The sequence below is a fragment of the Oratosquilla oratoria genome, chromosome 10 (genome assembly GCF_046742065.1).
Source record: "Oratosquilla oratoria isolate Oo_2021 chromosome 10, ASM4674206v1, whole genome shotgun sequence".
Classification (NCBI taxonomy): domain Eukaryota; kingdom Metazoa; phylum Arthropoda; class Malacostraca; order Stomatopoda; family Squillidae; genus Oratosquilla; species Oratosquilla oratoria.
The window spans coordinates 55,326,828-55,334,327 of NC_134786.1; the positions used below are offsets into that span (position 1 = coordinate 55,326,828).

General features: G+C 36.1%; 1 pseudogene; it reads left to right on the top strand.

Annotated features, from left to right (window-relative positions):
* The window catches only part of LOC143028913 (ATP-binding cassette sub-family F member 1-like), a 13,780-nt pseudogene that overhangs the window by 6,004 nt on the left and 276 nt on the right, over positions 1 to 7,500 (top strand).

Genomic DNA, 7,500 nt, shown 5'->3' on the forward strand with positions numbered 1-7,500 from the left:
ATGACGATTCGAATCCCGCTTAGGGCGTGTTGGACTAAGGGCATGGTTTATGAAATTCCACGCTACAAAGTTCATTGTAAGGAACACCGTCCTAGCCTCCCGATAGGTGGGAGTTTGTGACGTTAAACCAAATCAGTCAAGTCTAAATCAATACAATTGGATCGTAAACTGAAAAAGACTGATATTAAATGCGATGCCAGCTGCAGCCATACATCCACATCCCCTTTTTTGAGGATGAGTTAAAACATGAAACGTCAGATTGAAAACAGTCTCATATGAGGCCTGAAACTTAGTAAACGACGAAGAAAGAAAATTCATTTGCAGGTCCATTGTCACGAGTAGTCCGTCATCGCCAAAAGATGATTGAAGATTTTTACAAGCTACTGGAAGTTAAGTAACGCCTGAAGGAAAAGGACTCATTTTACATCAGAAATATCATAATTGAGGATTATCATGCAACACATATACCGTGGCAAGAGTATTCTCTCAGATAGAAATATTAATTCAAGATATCGTAGCATTCAATCAAGGTTTGCGAAGTGCTTCAAGGGAAACATTTAATGACACCAAGAAGTGTCAACTTCTAATCAAAGCGAAGCTTCCTCCAGCTGAACAAAATCGTCTGAGTCTTTCACAGGAACTTAAGAACACGAGATCAATGGAGGAGGAGACTACAAGAGACCACAAGGTGGTGTGCACAAGCCAGGTGATGTACAATTCAGAAGGTGCCATTCAGGTGATTTTCACAAACTAGGTGGTGTGGACAAGTCAGGTGATGCACAATTAAGACGGTGCGTACAACGCAGGTGGTGTACACAATACCGATGGTGTACACAAACCAAGTGGTGTACACAAGCCAGGTGGTGCACAATTCAGACGGTGCGTACAATCCAGGTGGTGTACATAATACTGGTGGTTAACACAAGCCTGGTGGTGCACAATTTAGACGGTGCGCACAAGCCAGGTGGTGTACATAATACAGGTGGTATACACAAGCCAGAAGGTCCACAATTCGGACTGTGAACACAATCCAGTGGTGTACATAATACAGGTGGTGTACACAAGCCTGGTGGTGCACAATTCAGACGATGCACACTCTCCAGATGTACATAATACAGGTGGTGTACGCAAGCCTTGTGGTGCACAATTCAGACGGTGCGCACAGTCCAGGTGGTGTACAAAAGCCAGTCGGTGCACAGAAGAGCGATAACAAAATACCAATAAACAAAAGAATACTGATAATATATGTTATGCCAATTGCAGCCACAAATCCACGTTCTCTACGATGAGGATGAGTTAAAACATAAAACTGCAATTCCAAGTATGTCATCATCTAAAATGATGGCACAAATAAACTAGAAACACTCAATGAGTGTAAACTTTGCTGAAGCAGGCAGACGAGGCAAAAGTAGAATCAGTCTTGGGATTATAACTTGCCAGGGTTGGCGTTTTTTCTTTTTTACTTTTTTTACTCTACATGCACTAAATGACACCATCAAAATTCGATAAGGATAAAAATCTAGGTGCTTTTTCAATTTTGAAAAAAAAACTTGAGAGAGAGAGAGAGAGAGAGAGAGTTAATAATTTCATGTGTAAGGTTGATTATAAATAACTAGACAAACACACCCAAAAGACGTAGAGTGCTGGGTGATCTAATAGAGGTATTTAAGTGGGTCAAGGTCTTTAACAATGGTGATGCAGACAAGGTCATCATATTAAGACAACATGACAGGGCTCGCAGTAATGGAATTAAATGGGACAAATTTAGATTGAAGAAAGATATTGGTTTACCAATAGAGTGGTTAACGAATGGAATAGACTTAGTAACCATGTAGTGAACACTGAATCTATCGGCTGTTTTATGAGAAGGTTAGATAGCTTTAAAGATTGTGATGATAGGTGGTAATGGACGTAGAACTGCCAAATATAGGCCTTAGGGTCTCTTGCAGTATCCATTCATTTGTTCTTATATTCATAATCTGGTCGAAGGTAATAAATGAATTAAATAAAAAAAGGTGAAATGAAGTATGAAGTGAAACTAATACAATAAAACATGATGAGATAGAAACTGATAAATCATATTTAAAACCAAAATGAATGACAAAGTTTCACAGGAGATATTTTTTATAATTTCAACTCATGACATCTTCGGCGAGTCCTTTCCTCCCTTCCTCTCTCCCTCTCTACCTGAGCATCTATTCCGGCTGCCTTCAGTAGATTCTATTCAAATAGACGAGACACAATTCACAACTTGCTGACTTGACCATACAACACATCTTGAGAAAGTACCCTTCACACTTGGTTCTAGATATCACCAGGGATTTTATTTGAATTATATTTATTTTAATATTCATTTTGTATTTATTCATATTCATATTTCACCTATATTTATTTCATCTACTATATTTATTTACATATTTATTTTCATTTATTTTATTTGTTATATCTATTTACATATTCATTATTAATCTATTTCACATTATATTCTATCTATATTTATCATATTTATTAAAATTATTTACACACATTTAATCTGATCTAATATTGATATTTTATTCATATATTATATATATTATATTTACTTATATATCTTTTTATTCATTCAGATTTTATTTTATATTAATTCTATGTCTATCAATATATACATTTACTATATCATATTTTCTTATATATCTATTTACTTTTATTTCGTATTCATATTAATTTCAAGTTTACCCGCAAGGCACGGTCAGGGATTTGATTTGATTTATTTTGATTCTGCATTTAATAATATTCATATCTTATCTATATTAATAATATTTATTATATTTACTTATATATTTATCTATTTTTATTTATTTCATGTTTATATCCATTTCAAGTTTACTCCCAAGGCAGAGTCAGACCGAACCAGCTCAATCGAGTTTCTCAAGTTGGCCAACCTACTCAAGAAAGTTGACCAAGCTAGAAAGTTGACCAATCAACTCAGTTCCTCGTCCTGCCCATCTTCCGTACCTCACGGTACTTTTCCTTTTATTCTTTCTGTCGCCAAGTGATTTTATTCAAGCGGACACGACCACTTAAGGTGGAGGCACATTAAACTAGACTGCTATCTGCTTTTGCTATTTCGTTTGAGCACAAACAACTTGGGGTACAATATTCTAGACTTCCGTAAGAACAGCTTCATAATGTGTCTAGCATTCGTATTCTAGGTTTAACTTCTCTAAGTTAGTCATTCAGCTTCTCACCCTATGACGTAAGAGTATAATTTTGACATTTGGAAATTTGGAAAACATAAGATCGTGACCGAAGCCGTCTCTACTCAAACGAAGTAGCAAATATCAAGTAGCATACTAGCGAGAAATGCTTAGTGTGCTGCCACCTAACGTATCCGACCTAGTTATGGACCAAAAGAAAAAACAATAATAAATCAATAAATGAATTAATAAATGATTGAATATTCAAATGAATAAATGCAGACGATAAATCTAAAAGGACAAACAATATCGAAAACAAAAAACAAAACAAAGACTATATATAACTAAATACACAAATTTATAAAAGGATAGATGAATGATAATATGTGAGAAAAACACATGAAAATGTTTTTGGCAAAACACACACATACATACACACACACACACACACACACACATACGCACACCTCTCGGTCACAGTAAACGCACCATCATGTGTGGAGAACAACGCCTAGCACAATATGCACTCAAACTAGTTCTAAATTTTATATTTTTAATGTATTTCTGTATCGCTGTTAACTCAATAAACCAACTATCATACTATTATTATTATTATTATCATTATTATTACTATTATTATCATTATTATTATCATTATTATTATCAGTTATTATTATTATTGTTATTAATTATTATTATTATTATTATTATTATTATTATTATTATTATTATTATTATAATTATTATTGTTATTATTATCGATTATTCATCATCATTATTATTATTATTATTATAATTATTATCATATTACTATTATTATTATTTTTATTATTAACTATTATTATCATTATTATTATTATTATTATTATTATCATTAATTATCATTATTATTATTATTATCACTATTATTTCTATTACTATTTTCATTATTATTTTTATAATTATTTTTATTATCTTTATTAATTATTATTATTATTATTATTATTATTATAATTACTATTATTACTATTATCACTATTATTATCATTATTAATATTATCATTATTATTATTATTATCATTATTATTATTATTATTATTATTATCATTATTATTATCATTATATTTACGCACACACACACACACACACACACACACACACACACACACACACACACACACACACACACACACACACACACACACACACACACATGTACATCTACTTAGTCTTTCGATATACCCAAAGATCCCTTTACACGAGCACACACACACACACACACACACACACACACACACACACACACACACACACACACACACACACACACACACACAAACACACACACACACACGTCTACTTAGACTCTCGATACATCTGAAGGTCGCTCTCCATGATGGAGGTCCTCCTCCAGGTGTTCCTCATTCCTTTGATCCCCTAATGACGGTCCCGAGTGATGCGGTCGAAAAAACAAGCAACCTGACTTATCGACGAGCGCCAGCTGAAGCACCCCCGTGGCGTGGCTTGACTCCCGGTTTGAGATAGAAAATAGATCCCCATAGAAAATGGACCCCGGGGTTCATTTTCCGCAGCGGAAAATGGCCTCCCTATGGGAAATGGACATTCCACGCAAAATACTGGATTTTTTCTCTATTCATAAACAGATAACAGATCAACATTAATAAGTATTGCCTCTCAAAATACCTGACCTGACTTAATATAACCTAATGACAATGAGTTGCTCATCTTAGAGGGGGGTCATTTTCCGCTATAGAAAATATACCCCGGGTCCAATTTCAGGGGGTCCATATTCCATTCTACACCGGCAGGGGATCCTCATCACAGAATCATCTCCGAGTGCACGAAGCCAAGGCGTCACCCCCAAAGACCCCCCTCCCCCCCCCAAAAAAAAAAAAAAAAAGCTTATGCCATGTCACTCCTGCAAACTTCTTTTCGTTGTTTTCTCCCACCTGTCCAGTTTACCTTTTTCTCCGTACACATACTGTTTAAGGCTCGTTTCCCTCCTATCGACATTTTGCCGTGCGCCGTCCACGATACCACGTCGTGCTCTTAAGTACAGGGTGTCTATGGACACGTGAAAATTCCATACATACCCATAATTGTATGACAGTACGACGTTGTGTCGTGGACGGCGCACGGCGGAAAGTCGACACGTGTGAAACAAGCCTAAATCAACCATCTTGCTGCGTTTTATTTTAAGTATTGGCTCATTATTTATTTTATATAGTGACTGGTTAACAAGCAGATCTCAAAGGTAATGGTTAGCTAGGCCTCTTCACAACCAGAACTAGACCTCGAAGGCGAGGAGCCTACGCCAGGAGGCGCTGAGTAGCTGCGGCCAAAACCGTCTCCTTTGCCCTATACGCTTTAGGAACTGCTGGGAATCGGAGAGGAGTGCGGGATTCGAACCCACAACTGAGACCAGTCCACTTCAGGTGATGCCATAAGCGCCTCCTGAGTAAATGAGTACTCGGTTAACTGTGGTGTGGCTGAGACTAAGACACAGACACAGGTACAGACACAGACACACTCCTTCTCTTCTCCCCTCTCCCCTCCTTGTCTTTTTCCTCCCCATTCAAGTTCTTCCCTTTCTCATCAGTCCTTTCTCATTCTCTCTCTCTCTCTCATTTTTTCTTCTTTTCTTCCTCTATTCACTCTGTGTCGTCTTTTTCCATCTTTTTTACTTTTCTGGATGACTTTTATTGACTATACACACATGTATACTCATACATGCATGCATCATATACCACTCGCATATACAATATATAATGTATAATATATGATATATAATGTATAATATATATATAATATATAATATATAATATATAATATATAATATATAATATATAATATATAATAAATAATATACAATATATAATATATAACATATGATATATAATATATGATATATAATATATAATATGTAATATGTAATATCTAACATATAACATATATATATAATATATATAATAATATATAATATATAATATATGATATATATAATATATAATATATACATATATTGTATATATGTACGTCAACATACAAACATGTGTAGGTACAAGCACACACACATACACACATCCAGAATCGTGCTCTTAATATTCCCCCAAACATAGATTTGCTCTACTGTGAACAGTTAGTGGTTGCTGATGACACCGCAGCCATCGATGTTGTCCTGCAGGCAGACAAGAAACGAACAGAGCTCATCAACGAGAGGGATGAATTAGAAGCTAACATGAAGAAGAAGAAGAACAAAACTGTAGATATGGATCGTTTACAAGAAGTTTATGAGGAACTGAAAGCCATAGATGCAGATAAATCCGAACCAAAAGCAAGAAGAATCTTGGCAGGTCTTGGTTTTACAAAAGAGATGCAGGAGAGAGCCACCAAGAACTTCTCTGGAGGCTGGAGAATGCGTGTGTCACATGCTTGAGCACTCTTTATGGAACCTACCTTGCTCATGCATGATGAACCTACCAATCACCTTGACGTGAATGCTGTCATCTGGCTTGACAATTACTTGCAGGGCTGGAAGAAGACTCTACTCATCGTTTCCCATGACCAGTCCTTCCTTGATAATGTGTGCACTGACATCATCCATTTGGATCAGATGAAACTGTTCTACTACAAGGGAAATTACTCCACATTTAAGAAGATGTTGGTACAGAAGCGCAAAAGAACAGCTGAAGGTCTGGGAAAAACAAGAGAAACGTATTAAGGAAATGAAGGCATCAGGAGCCACCAAGAAAGAAGCTGAGAAGAAGCAGAAGGAAGCTCTTACCCGAAAACAAGAGAAGAAAAGAGCCAAGAGCAAGCGAGAAGAGGAGGAGAATGGCCCTACTGAACTTTTAGAAAAACCACAGGAATATTTTGTAAAATTTTCATTTCCAGAACCACCACCTATTCAGCCTCCTGTCTTGGGTCTTTACAATGTTTCATTTGCCTACTCAGGACACAAACGACTTTTCAGAAAAACAGACTTTGGTATTGATGTGGAGAGTAGAGTTGCAGTTGTAGGTCCAAATGGAGTTGGCAAATCCACATTTTTAAGATTGCTTGTAAGTTGACTCCAATTGATGGTGAGGCGAGGAAAAACCATCGTTTGAAAATTGGAAGGTTTGATCAGCATTCTGGTGAGCACTTGACAGCTGAGGAATCACCTGCAGAATATTTCATACGGTTGTTTAATTTGGCCTATGAAAAAACCACGTAAAGCCCTTGGAACCTTTGGTTTATCCTCCCATGCTCACACACCATCAAAAACAAGGATATATCAGGTGGTCAGAGAGTCAGAGTAACCCTTGCAGAACTCTGTCTCAAT